Source organism: Colobus angolensis, unplaced genomic scaffold (assembly GCF_000951035.1).
Source record: "Colobus angolensis palliatus isolate OR3802 unplaced genomic scaffold, Cang.pa_1.0 Scaffold16, whole genome shotgun sequence".
Lineage (NCBI taxonomy): Eukaryota > Metazoa > Chordata > Mammalia > Primates > Cercopithecidae > Colobus > Colobus angolensis.
Window position 1 is genome coordinate 3,613,856 of NW_012114710.1, and position 18,075 is coordinate 3,631,930.

The following is an 18,075-nucleotide window of genomic DNA, read 5'->3' on the forward strand; positions in this document are numbered from 1 at the left end:
GCATCTGTTGTTTTTTTAACTTTTATTAATAGCCATTCTGACTGACTTGAGACAGTATCTCATTGTGGTTTTGATTTGCATTTCTCTAATGATCGGTGATGTTAAGCTTTTTTTTTTTGTATGTTTGTTGGCTACATAAATGTCTTCTTTTGAGAAGTGCCTGTTCATGTCCTTTGCCCACTTTTTAATGGGGTTGTTTTTTTTCTTGTAAATGTGTTTAAACTCCTTATAGGTTCTAGATACTAGTTTGTCAGATGGATAGATTGTATTTTCTCCCATTCTATAGGTTGTTTGTTCATGCTGATGATAGTCTTTTTTGCTGTGCAGAAGCTCTTTAGTTTAATTAAATCTCATTTGTCAATTTTTGCTTTTGTTGCAATTGCTTGTGGCATTTTTGTAATGATATATTTGCCTGTGCCTATGTCCTGAATGGTGTTGTCTAGATTTTCTTCTAGAGTTTTTATAGTTTTGGATTTTACATTTAAGTCTTTAATCCATCTTGAGTTGATTTTTGTGTAAGGTATAAGGAAGGGGTCCAGTTTCAATTTTCTGCATATGGCTAACCAGTTCTCCCAGCACCATTTATTAAAAAGAAAATCCTTTCCCCATTGCTTGTTTTTGTCAGATTTGTCAGGTTTGTGTTCTCTGTTCTGTTCCATTGGTCTATGTGTCTGTTTTTGTACCAATACCATGATGTTTTGGTTACTATAGCCTTGTAGTATAGTTTGAAGTCAGGTAGCATGATGCCTCCAGCTTTGTTCTTTTTGCTTAGGATTGTCTTGGCTATCCAGGCTCTTGTTTGGTTCCATATGAATTAAAAAAAAATTTTTTTTTCTAATTGTGTGAATAATGTCAATGGTAGTTTAATGGGAATAGCATTGAATCTATAAATTGCTTTTGGCAGTATGACCATTTTTATAATATTTTTTCTTCCTGTCCATGAACATGGAAGGTTTTTCCATTTGTTTTTGTTCTCTCTTATTTCCTTGAGCAGCTTTTTGGAGTTCTTCTTGAAGAGGTCCTTCACTTCCCTTGTTAGCTATATTCCTAGGTATCTTATTCTTTTTGTAGCAATTGTGAGTGGGAGTTTATTCATAATTTGGCTCTCTGCTTGCTTGTGGTTAATATATAGGAATGCTAGCGATTTTTGCACATCGATTTTGTATCCTGAGACTTTGCTAAAGTTGCTTATCAGCTTAAGAAGCTTTTGAGCTGAGACAATGGGATTTTCTGGGTATAGTATCATGTTATCTGCAAACAAAGATAATTTTACTTCCTCTCTTTCTATTTGAATACTGTTTCTTTCCTTCTATTGCCTGATTGCCGTGGCCAGAGCTTCCAATATTATGTTGAATAGGAGTAGTGAGAGAGGGCATCCTTGTCTTGTGCCAGTTTTCAAGGGGAATGCTTCCATCTTTTGCCTATTCAGAATGATATTGGTTGTGTGTTTGTCATATATGACTCTTATTATTTTGAAGTATGTTCCTTCAATACCTATTTTATTGACAGTTTTTAACATGAAGAGATGTTGAATTTTATTGAAGGCCTTTTCTGCATCTATTGAGATAATCGTGTGTTTTTAGTCTTTAGTTCCATTTATGTGATAAATCACGTTTATTGATTTGTGTATGCTAAACAAACCTTGCATCCCAGGGATGAAGCCAACTTGATTGTGGTGGGTAAGCTTTTTGATGTGTTGCTGAATTTGGTTTACCACTATAAAATATCTATTTTAATATATATTTTGAGAACTGCATACTGAACGTAAAACTAAGAACACAAAATGTGTTTTTTATTTGATTTCGGTTTATTATGGCCTTTACTTGGAATTATTTTTAAATAACTTTCTTACCTCATGCCAAATACATACACACACAAGCACATATATGTACTACACTTACCTAAATTTTGTTAAAATTTTTTGGGAATGTCTATGCATTATGTAACTATGTATAAGTAGATTATACTAAAATGTGGTGCAAATTTGTTTTTTCATAAGTCATCTATCCTTTCAAATTTAAAGTTAAAAGAACTTCCTTAAATATCTGTATTTCTTTGGAGTTCTAAACTTTTAGGGCCATCCTCATTAGTGTACCCAATATTTTCACTGACTAGTTGTTTATCAAAGGAGTTAGGGCTGGAAAAACCCCCAAACTATTAGATCATCAAGTCTGGGAATGATATAAATTTGATAAACTCAGAAATCCAAAAAGCTGCATACAGTAATTTGGTATTTAGTCAATCACAGAAAGGCTACAATGCGTTAACTGTTGACTGAATGATGAGCATCAAACACAGAGTGTAATTAACACAGACAGAAGCTTACTGCCAACAACAGTTTGAAACAATTTTAGTCCTCTATTTCCTGCCAACTTTGATATATAAAGAACCCTTCGCGGCATGGTTGAGAGAATTTGTTTTTGCATGGGGAATTCAGTTCGTACCCCAGAGTCTCTAGAACAGGGGCTCTCACAGGGTAGAAATTGTTGGGTATTTTTTGAATTGAACTAGTTGAACCAGATCTATAGTTTTTTAAAAAAATTAGTCTTCAGACACAACACTTCTTGTTAGTAAATTCTCATTGCATTTCATGAATCTGTGGTAATATGTTCTCTGTCCCCTTAAGTAGTAAGTGAGTGAGCCTTTGCATGGCTAGGGTGCATTGCCTAAGGGAGAAAAGACAACGAATACCTATCTGAGTCAAGGGAAAAGTTTTACAAAAATCATTATTAAGAATTTGAAGTGTGTACTGATCAAATGTGCAAGAATGAGTATCAGCTCTAAGTTGTCCATTAACAGTTTATCCGCTACAACTGGAACCCTGTCTGCCATGTCTGTCCTGATTCCTTGCTGATCAAGGCAATTAGCTTTATTCTGAACTGGGAATCTGTCAGGACAAGATCTGGAAAAGCATATGTTGCTGAGTAAGCTGCAGGCAGGTTTGTGTGTGTGTGTGTGTGTGTGTGTGTGTGTGAATGTCAGACATTAAAAGATGTGTATCATTTATCCACACTGATAGAAATAATTGACCTGCTGGCAATTCCTTCCTTCTCCTCCACAGATCAGTAATGCTGAATTACTTGCAGTTCCTCAAAGAATTCAGGCTTCCTCACACCTATATACCACATGGTCTGCTCTTACAGCTTGATATCAGCCTTGTCCCATCCCGGCATTCTCCCCAACCCCTAACTGAGCTTGGTAACTACTCTAATTCATTCTTCTAAACCCAGTTGCGAGGTCTCTTTGTCAGAATGTCATGCTAGCCTGCAATGAATGCCCATCTTGTGAGGTCCATTGCATTCAGTAACACATTTATCCATGTCTTTATCACATTGTATTGTGGCTTTTGCTCAGCTGCTTGTCTGTCTCCCTTGTAGATTATGTAAGTTCCTTGAGGGAGATATTGATTCGTACATCTTTGTATTTCCAGGACCTACCACAGTACTTGGCAAATAGTAGCTACTTATTAATGTTGAATATTTCAATATATGAATAACTAAAATTAATGAACAAGTGATTTATCAGTTGAGTATTCATATGTTCAATCTCAACTTGCTTTTATTAGTCAAGATTTTTAACTTGTAACAAAAACAACTCAAATTCACTTTTGGTCAATCAGGAATTTACCGCTTTAAATAACTAAGAGTCTAAGGAGGGGTGTGAACTCTGGACATATTGGATCCAGGTCTCAGATGATGCCATCAGAAATCTGTCTCTCTGCAGATCTAATTTCTTTTTCCTCTGGGGTGATTTTATAAAGCAAGGACTCTTTCTACTATAAAGGATCGTCCTGGTAGCTCTAGGCTTATATAGTGCGGCACAACTCACAATTTCAGAAGGATACTGAATATCTACAGGAAGTCAGCCAAAATGACTATGCTTGGCTCTACTTGGGCTCCATACGACACTCACCCTTGGACCAGTAACTGTTCCTAGGGTGATAGGGTGTTCTGACTGATCATTTCAGGTCACATGCAAACCCTAATGGAAAGTAAGGTTCCTTAATTTAAAATTTCCTTGGGGGTAATTCCTGGGGACAGTTTGCAAAAGAAAATGATATGGGAAGACAAAAATATAAACAGTATCTATGCACTGTTGTTGATTTTGCAATATGATCAAATTTTTAAAAGCCTGCCATGTGTCCAGACCAGTTTAACTTCTTCATGCCTTTTTCCTAGGCCCACTGAGGTGCACTAAGACTGACATAAAGAAATGTTGGGCGGATGCTTAATTTCCAGTTACTTAGATGCTGAACTGAGGTGCATAATTCTATGCCTGTATGTTGCTCCTTACTCCTTTTTTATTTATTGCTTTGGAAAAAATATCGTGTAAATTTTGGAATAGTTTTAGATTTGTAGACAAATTGCATGGATAGTGTAAAGAGTTCTTGGCTGGGTGTGGTAGCTCACAACTGAAATCTCAGCACTTTGGGAGGCTGAGGTGGGAGGATTGCTTGAGCCCAGAAGTTAGAGGCCAACCTGGGAAACATGGTGAAACCCCATCTCTCCAAAAAATAGAAAATAAAAATTATCTAGGTATGGTGGTGCACGCTTGTTGTCCTAGGTATTTGGTAACTAAGGCGGGAGGATTGCGTGAGCTCAAGAGGTCGAAGCTGTGTTTGCATCATTGCACTCCAGCCTGGGCAACAGGCTGTGAGCTGTGTTTGCATCATTGCACTCCAGCCTGGGCAACAGGCTGTGAGCTGTGTTTGCATCATTGTAATCCAGCCAGGGCAACAGGCTGTGAGCTGTGTTTGCATCATTGCACTCCAGCCTGGGCAACAGGCTGTGAGCTGTGTTTGCATCATTGTATTCCAGCCTGGGCAATAGAGTGAGATCTTGTGTCAAAGAAAAAGAAAGAAAAAAGGCTTCACATATACCACATAATCCAGTTTTCCCTATTGTTAACATCTTACATTACTGTGGTACATTTGTCACAACGAAGGAACCAACATGGGTTAATTAGTTAACTAATTAATCCCCACAGTTTCTTGAGCTTTCACTAATTTTCCCCTATATCTTTTTTTCTGTTCTAGGATCCCATTCAAGTTATCCTGTTAAATTTAGTTGCCATGTCTTGCTTGTCCCCTCCTGTCTGACATTTCTCAGGCTTTCCTTAGTTTTGATGACCTTGATAGTTTTTAGAAGTTCTGGCCAAATATTTTGTAAAGTGTCCCTCCATTTGGGTTTGTCTGATGTTTTTCTCATGCTGAGACTGGGTTATTAGTTTTGGGGAAGAAGCCCTCAGAGGTAAGGTGTCTTCTCATCACCTCATGCTAAGCACACATACTATCAACATGACTTATCCCTGTTGATGTTGACCTTGAACTCTGGGATAAAGTGGTGTTTGCCAGGTCTCCCTGCTGGCAAGTCCCTTTTTTCTCCCTCTTCCTGTATTCTATGCTCTGAAGCAAGTCACTAAGCACAGCTCACACAAGAGGTGGGGAGCTAAGTTTCACTTTCTTGAGAGGAGGAGGATCTACATCAATTATTTAGAATTCTTTGGAATTCTGCTGTGTTGGAGATTTGTCTCTTCCTCATTTATTGATTTATCTATTCAATCACTTGTTCATGTCAGTATAGACCTATGGATATTTATTTTATACTTTGGGCTATAATTCAGCACTGCATTATTTATTTTGTTGCTCACGTTGTCTAAGCTTTAACAATTGTGAGCTCTTCCACTGGGCCCCTCTGTCCCTTTGCCATGCTCTCAGACTTTTGGTTTTTGAACACCTCCTTACTTTCTCGCTCTACAAGGTGGTCCATTGTCACCTTGTCTATTCTCTGTCCCAGTCCTAGAATCATCTGTTTCCTCAAAGAGCCGTGGTTCGTTTCATTAGAGAATAGTAAAGACCAAGACCTGGGTGCTGGTTGTGCCCCATTGATACTGGGGTATCGTTACCTTTAGGCCCTCTCAGCAGACAGAGCTAGGAAACATGTATGGTTACTAACTCATTTCACTACTTGCTTTTAATGTCCTTGGTTACGGATCTTTCCCTGTATCATTTATTCATGCCTTTGCCTTGTCCTCTAGTTTGATGCACATTTTGTTGTCTCCTGTCTTCCAAATTTGGTTCTAGTTCTCGGTTATGCTTTTATTGCATTTTCTCCTTGATTCGGTGATTATGATGTAAGAACAAATGTGTTCAGCTTGACTCAGCTTTTGGAATGTCTACTTTGCTCTTTCCTTGCAGACTACGGGGGTAACACTCAGATGCTGCAGGATATATAGACAAGGCTTTCTTTCTGGACCCTGTTTTGAGATGCTTATAATCTAATTCGGTAACTCTGGAAAAAATATGACTAGAACATACTGTATACTCTCATATATGCTTCTTGGTGAGGGGCTGGTCTATTTCGGTCATTCGTGAACTCACTCAATCATCAATCATTTGTTGAGCACTAATGAATCAGACATGATTCGAGGTCCTGAGGATACAGTTTTGCATCAGCCACAGTCCTTATCACTACCTCTAGCTTCCAAGTTTTGGAATCTAAAGGAGACCAACAGGCAAGAAATAAAGGGTAGAGGTAAGGATAGAGGTAAGCTGGAGCAACAACAGGGAAAGAGGGGAAGGATTAATCAGTTCCATCTTGGCAGCACTCCCATTGCAGGCACAGTGCTTGACAAAGAAACCAAAAGCTGCTGTAGCAAATTTTAGGAAGTCAAGCCTGTAAAAACAAGAGGCAGAAGATGCTGGAGTGCCCTCTCCCCTTCAAACTCACTTTCTCATCCTCCCCCCGGATCCTGCTCTGCCCCTCACCAACAGAGATCAGAGGCTTCAAGTTTTGAAACGTTAACATAATTGAGAATTTTATAAATTCTCTTCAAGGGGGCATCATTAGATTTCATCACCAGGAAATGAAAACGAATTAGGATTCTAGAATCCAAGATGGGCTGGGTGTGGGGGAGTGAGGTGTGCCAGAAGGGGACAAGTCAAAAATGATCTAAGTTACTTGGCCTAGTGAATGGGAGTGAATGATGCTGGGCTGAAAATACTAAACTTGACAGACATGAATATATAGCAATCATTCAACATAGGTGGCATAGCCAGGTGGCATAGGTTCAAATCCCTGCACAAGTTACTTAACCCCTCTGTACCTCTGTTTCTTCATCTGTAAGGTGGCGAGGATAATTGTACCTTATGTGAAGGTTATATGAGTTAATGTAAATGCGATCCTTAGAACAGTGCTGGATAGATAGTCAATGTTGTATAATTAAGTGTTGGTGATCATTATTTTTATATATTGAATACCTTCTACTTTAGCAAGATATTCTATTAAATACTAGGAACCACACAAGAAACTCCAGATATGGTTCTTCCCACTGTCACTGCCCGGTGGGTTCTCCTTGCCCACTGCCCAGACAGAGTTGATTTATCAAGACAGAGGAATTGCGATAGAGAAAGAGTTTAATTCACACAGAGCTGGCTGTATAGGAGACTGGAGCTTTATTATTACTCAAATCAGTCTCTGTGAAAATTCAGGGATTGTGGATTGTAAGGATAATTTGGTGGGTAGGGGGCCAGGTGGTGGGGAGTATTGATTGGTTGGGTCAAAGATAAAATCATAGGAAGCTGAAGCTGTCCTCTTGCGCTGAGTCAGTTCCTGGGTGGGGGCCACAAAATCAGATGAACCAGTGTATTGATCTGGGTGGCACCAGCTGATCCGTTGAGTGTGGGGTCTAAAAAATATCTCAAGAATGGATCTTAGGTTTTATAATAGTGATGTTATCCCTAGGAGCAACTGGAGAGGTTTAGATTCTTGTGGCCTCTGACTGAATGACTCCTAAACCGTAGTTTCTAATCTTGGCTAATTTGTTAGTCCTATGAAGGCAGTCTGGTCCCCAGGCAAGAAGACGGCTTTTTTCAGAAAAAGACTGTTATCATTTTTGTTTCAAAGTTAAACTATAAACTAAATTTCTACTTTTCAGGAATACTACAAAGTTAAATAACAGAATCTTTTGGAAATTCTCTGAGACCTCATCTGTCAATAGGTTTCACAATAAAACTTCAGTATCTTGAGTTAGTAAACTACAAGGCTACTCATTGCCACATTAGAAGGTACACAGGGCTGACCTATATCTGCTAAAGAAAGAATCTAGAAAATTGCTTTTCGCTTCAAGTAAAAATGGATGTCTTTTAATACTTCAAAGTTAAAAAGTTTTGATTGGTTATAATTTCAAATTAGTAGATTTTTAAAAAAGATGTTTGGGGATGTGAAATACAAGGAATGGTTGCCTTTTAAAAGACTTTTATGTTATTAAGATACTTTAAAAAATAGAAGTACCAACACAAACTCTTTTCATGGTTCCCTTGATCTCCCAAAAAGGAAATCCAAAATATTTCCTTTTGTCAGAGTTAATTTTGGGGCGTCTGATCTTTAAGAAATCGATATGGTACCAGGAAATTTCACTGACTTCTCTCATTCCTGAACTCTCCTTGCTGCTTGTAAAGACTTTCAATGGGGTTAGTTTCAAAATTAATGCAGGCTTTTGAGGGCAGTTGGGCCTTCTGTGCTTGAATAGTTAAGTGAATACTATTAAAAAAAGAAAAGACTGCACATTGGTAACTTGGAGGAACCAGAGTGAATGAACCACTTTTCAGAACCTGCATGACAATTTTGAAAATTAAACCCAGTTAATAGAAAAAAATGCTAAATCAATGGCCATAAAATTTAATGGGTTTATAGCAGCCTTAACACAGTAGGACTGAATTATCATGTTAATTTAATTTCCATTTCTAAATGAACCAGAAGGCACAATAAAGGTCAATTAACCAGCTACCTTCCCTGTCTTCTTTTTCTTTTACTGCCGGTTTTAAATCACATTCAGCCCCAAAGCACTCACACTGCTTCTGGAAACTCATTAGTTTTTCTTGAAATTAAAACAAAAAAGAAAAAAGAAGAAACAAAAACTAACAACCAACCATTTGCTGATTGAGACAACCACTGAGTGTGTTCCACAATTATAGGGATATATGTATTCAGTGAAAAATCCCTACCCTTGTCGCAAGGAGGCTACAGACTCAGTCACACCAAGCCTAGGGAAACACACAAGTTAAAGGCCTCAATTATTGTGTGTACCAAGTGTTCATCTACAGTGAAAAAGCTGTGTGTGCCACTCTTAACATTTATGAGGCAAAGAAGGAAGGCAACCCCATCTGTGTAATGTGGGTCCCCCGTTAGTATAGTAAGCATCTCTTAGCATGGCAACGTGTCACTTTACATTAATAGGTTTTAAAAACTCACTTAAAAATTTACTTAATAGAGAATAAAAAGAACTCAGTTCCCCCCTCCGACCCCCACCACCACCAGCAAAAGGAAAACAAACACAGTTTTTGGTTTGGGTATAGTTAATTTATTGTTGCAATGAATTGCTTGCAATTTGATGGAATGTGGATCAAAATTTTTCAAAACTTCTGGTGTTTTCTACTGATGTAAACATTAGGAGACTAGGTTGGTGAACAAAAAATATTTTTATTTTACAAAATGCTTAGTCACTATAATTGATTTCTAATTCTGTTTGCCATAATTTGAACAGTGATAATATGTTAGTCTGATTTGATTATTCCACAATGTATATAAGTAACCAAACATCACATTGAGCCCTATAAATATGTACGATTATTATTTATCAGTTAAAAATAAAACTAAAAATATGTATACTCACAGATGCAACTAGTTTTGAGAGGCATCCTTTTTATCTTTGAAACTTTTAATCTAGTGACAGCATTGAGCTTTCTAAAAATTGTGACATGTTTGATCCACTTTCAAAGTTCCTGTGAAAGAACAGAAAAAATTGAAATTTTACTACTGAAAATTTTAAACACTACAAATATCTGAATGGTTTTGTCAACTGCATGGGTATTTTCTGGGATGGAAGAGGGCATTGTGCTGTTTTTCTCCCGCCTCCCCTCAGATTGACTTTGGGTCATATAAAGCCCTCAGTCATTGGCATGGGTAAGGCGGCTCCTCACTGAATGCTGACCTCCTCTCCTCCCTCTTCTCCCTCCTCTCCCCCCTCCTCCCCTCTCCACCACAGCAGGGCTCTCCCTGAGCTGCAGAGAGGGATTCTAGGAGCAAGTGTCAGCCGAGCGCCTGCTGTGGCCTCTTGCCACTTGCTAACAGTTTTCCACAATTGATGAAAACACCCTGTTACAGTGGATTCTCAAAAATTATTACTGATTAACAGAATAATATGTTCTGCCCTCTCCCTGCCCCCAGTCTGCTTTTGGGACTCAAGAGGTTGTTTTTGCACATCAGGCCATTGTGTCATGAATCCTATCATGGAACTGTTGGTATGATTTAGCTGCTAGAATCACTGAAGTCACTGGATTGTGACTGACCACATGCAGACAGGGACTGTAAAGGAGCAGTTTGGGTACATGATAGGGTAAGCAAGGAGAAAAGAAAGTAGAAAAATGATAGCAAAAGGAAGAATGAAAGATGATAAGAACAGAAGAAAGCCATGGCAATGCATGCCCTTCATAACTGCACTCATGAGGCAGAATTACCACTCCCAGGTTTGCAAAGCTCTGTGTGAACAGCCCCGGCCATGCACATCTTGATTATTGACCTAGCTGCTAGCATCACTGCTGGTATTACTTGCTGTCTTGGTCAGGTCCAAAGATTACAGACTTTGAAACATTCTGTTTTGAGGGTTTGAGAAACTTCCTCCCAGGTCAGGGGCTGACTGGTGTCACTACCCACCATTATCCAGTATTTCCTAAGCCCATGTCTCCCAGGAGTTGTCCTATCAGAATATAGGACTGTGTTTTACAGCTTTTCTGCCATCTGGCTGTGTGACTTTGGAAGTCACTTCACTTTGCTGGGCCCTGGCTTCCTCAGTGGTGAAGGGAAGAGTGTGACCTTGAAGCGACTTCTAGCTCCAACACTCTGTGGTTCTCTGAAGCCCCATTGCAAGCATGGGGCTGTAAAACAGGATCAAAGTGCTGCTGCTTTCTCTTTTCCTGAGATTCACTTCTTGTTTAAAGTGAAACAGCTGATTTTTTCCTAGGAACCTGTGAGTGTGTGCATGTACACATACACATTTATATACACTCAAGTGTATGCATACATCTATATGTGTGTGTGTATATTCTACAGTAGTCTGAAAGTTTAGTAATGGTGTTCAGTGCTTTAAGGGAAGAATTTGATGTTCTCTAAGTAAAAGGACAATAAAAAGAGGAAAAAAGTCTGTCTCCTGACCATCTTGAAAATATTTGGGCAGATAGTTACATTCTTTTATTGAGATGGGCCTTGTGTGTGTATAGATGTGTGTTTGTTTTTAGTTTCAGCCTGTCAGGAAAACTGGAGAGAAATGGTACTCGTTACCCACTAGGAAATATCTGTCCATCTTCATAGCATAGTGTGTATATATTTTTAGGGACAATATTTTATGTTACACTTAGACCTCCCCAAGAGAACCCAAGACATTATACTGGGGCAGGGAGTCTGATGCCTTATATAAAATGGGCTAGGCTACCGACTGGTAAAGAAAAACACAAATTGTGTACGTAGCAAGATTTAGTTTATTTTCTTAAAAATGTGTTTGCTAAGAGTATAGAGGGATAGGAACATTCTTGGGATTGTTTCTTTTCTTTCTTTTTTCTCTTTTTTTTAACATTTGGAACGATTGTATAAATTCCTGATGCTAATAGAGTGTGGGTGGGTGTCCTTCCTTTACATTGTAGAGCCACTGTCAGGAGGGTAAAAAAGAGCCAGACCGGCAGCAGAAGGGCCCTTCTGTGCAGGGACAAGAGCCATTCGGTTCCCTCTGGGCTCCTTCCCGTCCATGTCCATGAGCAGCCAGAGAGGGACACAGGTGACAACTCTGGGCCTAATGGCCCTCTCTCTGTTTTTATCTCCCAGCTGGGGGTTGAATGTTCTTATTTTATAGTCACTTGCCCTTTTCAACTCTGAGAAAAGAGATGGTTTCTCCCTCCCCCAACTCTATTATCTGTGTTTCATGTTCTTTGTTCCAGAAAGAAAAGAAAAACAAAACCCTAGGATTATTTCTCTGAGAAGTTTCTTACATTCAGAAAACTGCATGTGAATGTAGCTGAGTGCTGTGTGAAGTGGTGCAGGCTGCCCCACTTCTGTCCAGAGTGTAGAGAGGTTGTGGAGCCCACCTGCAGCCTGGGGATCAGGCAGGTATGAAGGTGGCTTGGGTAGGTATGGGAAGATGAGTGTAGTGTGCTTGAGAAACAAGTAAATCTTTAATCCTCTGGATGCCACCTCGGGTTCTGCATTGTTGTCAGTGAAATGGTGACTGGTCCATCCATCCATCCATCCGTCCATCCATCCATCCATTCATTTGTTCATGTGTTAATTGAATCAATATGCATTTGATGAGCTTTTCTGTGTCAGGAACAAATGCCTGGTATGTAAACTGAAATAAGTCTACCAATGGAAGACACTCGCAGTAATGAGAACTTCGATTTATTGAGGTTTACAGTTTGCCAGGTGCTATGCTGAGTTCTTTATATGTGTCGTATTGTTCATCATTTATTACCCCATTTTTTTCAGATTAGGAAACTGAGACTCTAAAGGGCTTGTTCAAGATCACCTAGCTAGTAAGTGACAGAATCAGATTTGAACATGGATCATTGCAATATTGTGATGAATTTATTTGTTCTTCAACCCCATTTCTTGGCATACAATTCCTGAAATCCTTAGAATCTTCAAAATGATGTCTTTTTGTATACTAATGGTTGACTGATGGCTAAAAGCTCCTAAGCAGCTTCTGGATAGAGGCTGGTCACCTGAAAGACCAAGACATGATTAGAGGGTTAAGACTTTCAGCCCATCTCCCCACCTTCTGTGGATGGGAGAGGGACTGATGATTAAGTTGATCACCAATGGCCAATGGTTTCATCAGTCATGCCTATGTAATGAAGCCTTCATAAAAACCCAAAGGACCGGGTTCAGGGAGCTTCTAGACAGCTGAAAACATGGAGGTTCCTGGAGGGTGGAGTGCAAAGGAGGGCATGGAAGCTTTGTGTCCTTTTCCCCATACCTCACCCTATACATCTCTTCATCTGTCTCCTTTTAGTATCCTTCATAATAAAGGTAAATGTAAGTGTTTCCCTGAGTTCTGTGAGCCACTCTAGCAAACTAATAGATCCCAAAAAGGGAATAATGGGAACCCCAACATGAAGCCAGTTAGTTGGAAGTTCTGGAGGCCCAGACCTGCAACTCGTGGGGGTGGAGGCTGGTCTTGTGGGAATGAGTTCTCAACCTGTGGGATCTGACCCTATCTCTAGGGAAATTGTGTCAGAATTGAATTAAATTAGAAGACACCTGGCTGGTGCCTACTACAGAATTGACTGCTTGCTTGTTGTGGGGGAAAATCCTCCACATATTTGGACACAGACGTTTTCTGTATTGATTGCTGTTGTGGTGTGAGAGCAGAGAAAAACATAGTTTGAGTTGGCTTTTCCACTCACAACCATCTTACTCTGGAACTTCCCATGAGGAGAACATTGCACTAGACAATGGTAAATGCAATGATGAAGCATGCCCGGGGGACTGAGTAATCAGAGAAGAGGGATTCCATCTACCTTTGAGAGTCAGAGAAGGCATTTTGGAGGTAGTAGTTTTTGAGTTTAATGTTAAACTATAGACCTGAAATAGCAGATTCAGCTTCTACTGGAGATTCTAGGCAGAAGGGATAACTTGTGAAAACAAGTGTGTGTGGGAAGAGTTGAAAATATTTGGGTGTTTCTGAAACATCACATTCAAGGCAAGGAGTGGTGAGAGATGAGCCTGGAGAGGTGGGGAACAGGGCAGATCATGGTGGATCTTTTAAAGTCTGCAATGCCAAGTGATGAGCTCAGTGGTCTAGGTGAAAAGTGGACATGGCAGGCACAGTTGGCTGGCAAGAGGGAAGAGAGGGAAGACTTGATGACTGATTGAGAGGGGATGGGAGAGATGGAGAGGGTACAGGATGCCTCCAAGACTTCTAGCTTGGTGCCTGGATGGATGGGAATGCTAACCATGGATACAGAGGACCCAGCAGGAGGACTGGGTTTAGACAAAAGGTACTGAGTAGTTTTATTTCTCACCAGTCTGTGGTTATAACCACATATCATTAAGTTTTTTTTAAAAATAGCAGGTCAAAATGGTATTGCATGGATTTCATACTATGATTTATAGTTAGTTATTAACTTATAATTTCATAAATAACATCTTTCTTGCCTGGGGGAAATGAAATACATTTGCTATAATCATGAAAATCAAAGAGTTAAGTAAGCCATAATTTATGAATACTAATCATAATAGCAGCCACTTATTGAGCACACACGGTCCATATATTGTTCTTTATGCTTTTATATTCCATTCCTTTTGCCACTGAGATTTTAGCCTGAAAACCTAAGTGGCAGCTACCCTGGAGTTCAATCATGTCTTGCTGTGGATGCAGGTCCAGTGGTGTCGGTCTGCCAGGGATGAAATTGAGCATGGTACAGCCCTCGTGGTCTGGTGCCTGAGATCCAGAAGACAGCTGTGTGAAAATCCATCTCAAAGCCCGTGGCGTTCACTGTCATTCAGCCTCTGCTGCTTTTGATGCTGGCATTATTTGGAATTCTGCCTGGGATATTCTGGAATATCTCCTGGGATATTGCTTGGGATATTTCTCTGGCACCTGACTATCACTTCAGATTTCTTATCTGAAACAATTGGGCGTTGTTATCAATCCTTTCCCATCCATTTATTCTTGAAAGACTTCCTTGTTCGCTTTTGCTGGAAACACCTCTCCTGATAGTCTAGTGCAACTCCAACTTTTGAGAAATGTGTTTTTCCTGTTATTTCTATAGGATATTGTGATAAGAGCACAGTGGATTCTGTGATGTGTTGTCAAGATCCCGTTAAGGACTGAAGGACTTATTCCTCCGGCTGCCCAAGGTTGGCCCCCTTCCTGGGAAAGCCTTCATCCAATGACTCACTGACACAGAGCTCAACCTTCTCACCCGAATTGGTACTACTCTAAAGGGACCACCCGGCCTCACAACTCCCCGTGGTGTTGGCAGAAGCTTCCATTGAGAACCATTCAGCCCAGCTTCTCCATCTGTCCATTTTTTAGTTTCTACTCTTCCCTTGCATGGTGTTGATTCCCAAACTAATAAACCTCTAATAAGCCTCCTAATAAACCTCCTCGATGTTAACCTCTTAGTGTCTGCTTCTGCTTCTGGGAGAGCCCAAACTGTGACAGTGAACAAGTGAAAACATGTTCTTATGCAGACATCCTGAAGGATTTCTTTCTTTCTTTTTTGAGACAGGGTCTTACTCTGTGGCCCAGACCGGAGTGCCATGGTACAATCTCAGCTCACTGCAACCTCCGCCTCCTGTGTTAAAGCGATTCTTCTTCCTCAGCCTCTCAAGTAGCTGGGATTACAGAAGTGCACAACCATGGTCGGCTAATTTTTTTGTATTTTTAGTAGAGACAGGGTTTCATCATGTTGGTCAAGTTGACCTGGAAATCCTGGCCTCAAGTGATCTGTCTGCCTGGGGCTCCCAAAGTGCTAGGATTACAGGTGTGAGCCACTGTGCCTGGCTAGACATCCTGAAGGTTTTGCATGCTTTTTACACTGCTTACTCTGAGATAACGGACTTTTAAAAAATAAGATAATGAAATAAAGCTAATTCTCCTCTCCAATACCAATTCTCTCCTCTTGGCTTTCGATCAGAGACACCAGGCTGCTTGGTTCCCAACTCTCTCTCCTTCCTCTCCCAACAGCTGGCACTATGTGACCCTTACTTAAGACCTCAGCCTCCCATTGCCCAGGATCAAATGTATTTCTAAGTGGAAAACTTAACAGTTTAAATCAGATTCTTCTAAGCAGACCCTAAGACTAAGATTTGCATGTAAATGCTTTATTATGGAAGTGTCCCAAGAAGAAAGGGAATGGGAGAAGCAGGACAGGGAAGAAAAGGAAGCCAAGCAAGGGTAAGATATCAGGCAGAGTCCCTTGGAGGGTAGATTTGCCTGATCTGCAGAAGAACTCTGGGGTGTCAGTTGTAGAGTAGTCATGTGTCATTTGAGATAACTTACTGTGAAATGTTTTATTAGGCCATTCTGTTGTGTGACAGTCACAGTGAACTTACAAAAACCTAGATGGCATAGCCTACTACATGCCTTGGCTATATGGATAGCCTATTGCTCCTAGGCTGCAAACCTGTACAGCATGTTACTGTACTGAGTACTGTAGGCAACTGTAATACAATGGTAAGTATTCATGTATCTAAACATAGAAATGATACAGTAAAATATGGTGCAAAAGATAAAAATGGTACACCTGTATGGGGCAGCTTCATTATAATCTTCATATTTGCCATCTGTCATTGACTGAAATAGCTTTATGTGTCACATGACTATACCCTCTAATTTTTCCACTTCAGACAGGGGAGTTGGAGTTGGGCTTTCATGCTCTTGCACTCAATAGCCACATTATTTGACAATGATTTCCTGTTGGGGGAGCTGGAATGTTAACCCCCAGCACTTCTGGCTCTCTGCTTATGAGGGGCAAAGCCACTGCAGTGCCATGAGGGTTGTCCATCAAAGAACACATACAGATGTTGAATGTGAGCACACAGAAGCTAGAGAAGGGGCACCCAGAAAAAGCAGGAAGGGCATGAGGGGGTTTTGGGTGGAGCAATAACCTTGTGTGCTGAATAGGTCCATTGCCATCGTCCAGATTGAGCCAATATATTCGTATTGGGTTCTGACAGGAGACTTTTGAACATTGGCCGTACAAGTTGTATTAGTCTGTTCTCATATTGCTATAAAGAAATACCCAAGACTGGGCAATTTACAAAGAAAAGAGGTTTAATTGGCCCATAGTTCTGCAGGCTGTGCAGGAAGCATGATGCTGGCAACTGCTCAGCTTTTGGGGACACCTCAGGAAACTTACAATCATGGCAAAGGCCAAGAGGGAGCAGGCAGTTCACACAACAAAAGCAGGAGCAAAAGAGAGAGCAAGCAGGGGAGGTGCTACACACTTAAACAACCAGATCTCATGAGAACTCACTCACTGTCACTAGTACAGCACCAAGGGGATGGTGCTAAATTATTTGTGAGAAATCCACCTGGATAATCCAGTCACTTCCCCTAGGACCCACCTCCAACATTGGGGATTACAATTCAACATAAGATTTGGGCAGGGACACAGATCCAAACCATATCCCAAGTATTCTGTCTCTACCATAGTAGAACTTGTAGGCTATATAATTTTGTATTGAACTGCATTCCAATGAGCCTGTCTGGATGAATTAGTTGCAAAGTGCTCCATTAGATAATGAAATGAGTTTATCTTTTCGGAGAGGTGCTCTGCATTTGCTATCTAAATGCTGAAGAGTGTTTGCCAAAAGTAGCAATCCTGGTATTGGTCTAATTGATATTGAGCTGTTCCTCATGTTAGTAATTGCCCAACAAGAATAGCTGCTCCTTAGGCCACTCTCAGAATGAAAATAGGAATGTGACATTAGCATAAAGGAGGATACTATGACAGGAGGTTATGTATCCAAGTTATCAAAAGATGTATCTAATGGTCTGGATGGAAATTAAGAAGTAGGTGGGCTTAGACATTTGTATCATTTGGGACTGCAATCTGCTCTGTCAAGAGCTCATTTCCTATCCATTTTGACCCCTTTTTGGTATTACAGTAAAGGCTCCAAAGGACTATTAAAAGCCAGGAATCAATATCGAGATCATGCAACTTGGCCTATAAATGGCGTCTGTCTATAAAGTCAAAGGCTGACAATAGAGTAGTAAATCCTGCAAGTCTCAAATTATTTCTAAACATTTTTTATAATAGACAAAGTAGAGTGTAGTAATAGTCCACAATAGAAAAACCATCTCTAAAGCATTTGTGCTCTTCCTGTAGGAAATTATGTTGAGAAATCCAGATGTGCAGTTGTGCAAGAGCAAGCTGGCGTGGATTTTTGAATGGATATTCTGAAGACAACTAGGTGGTAAGAAACGATAGAAGGCTGCTCTTCTTTACTAACACTCTATTTTGTAGAAATTATAGTGTAGGTGTTTGAGTCAATAATTTTGCATGAGTTGGCACATAGA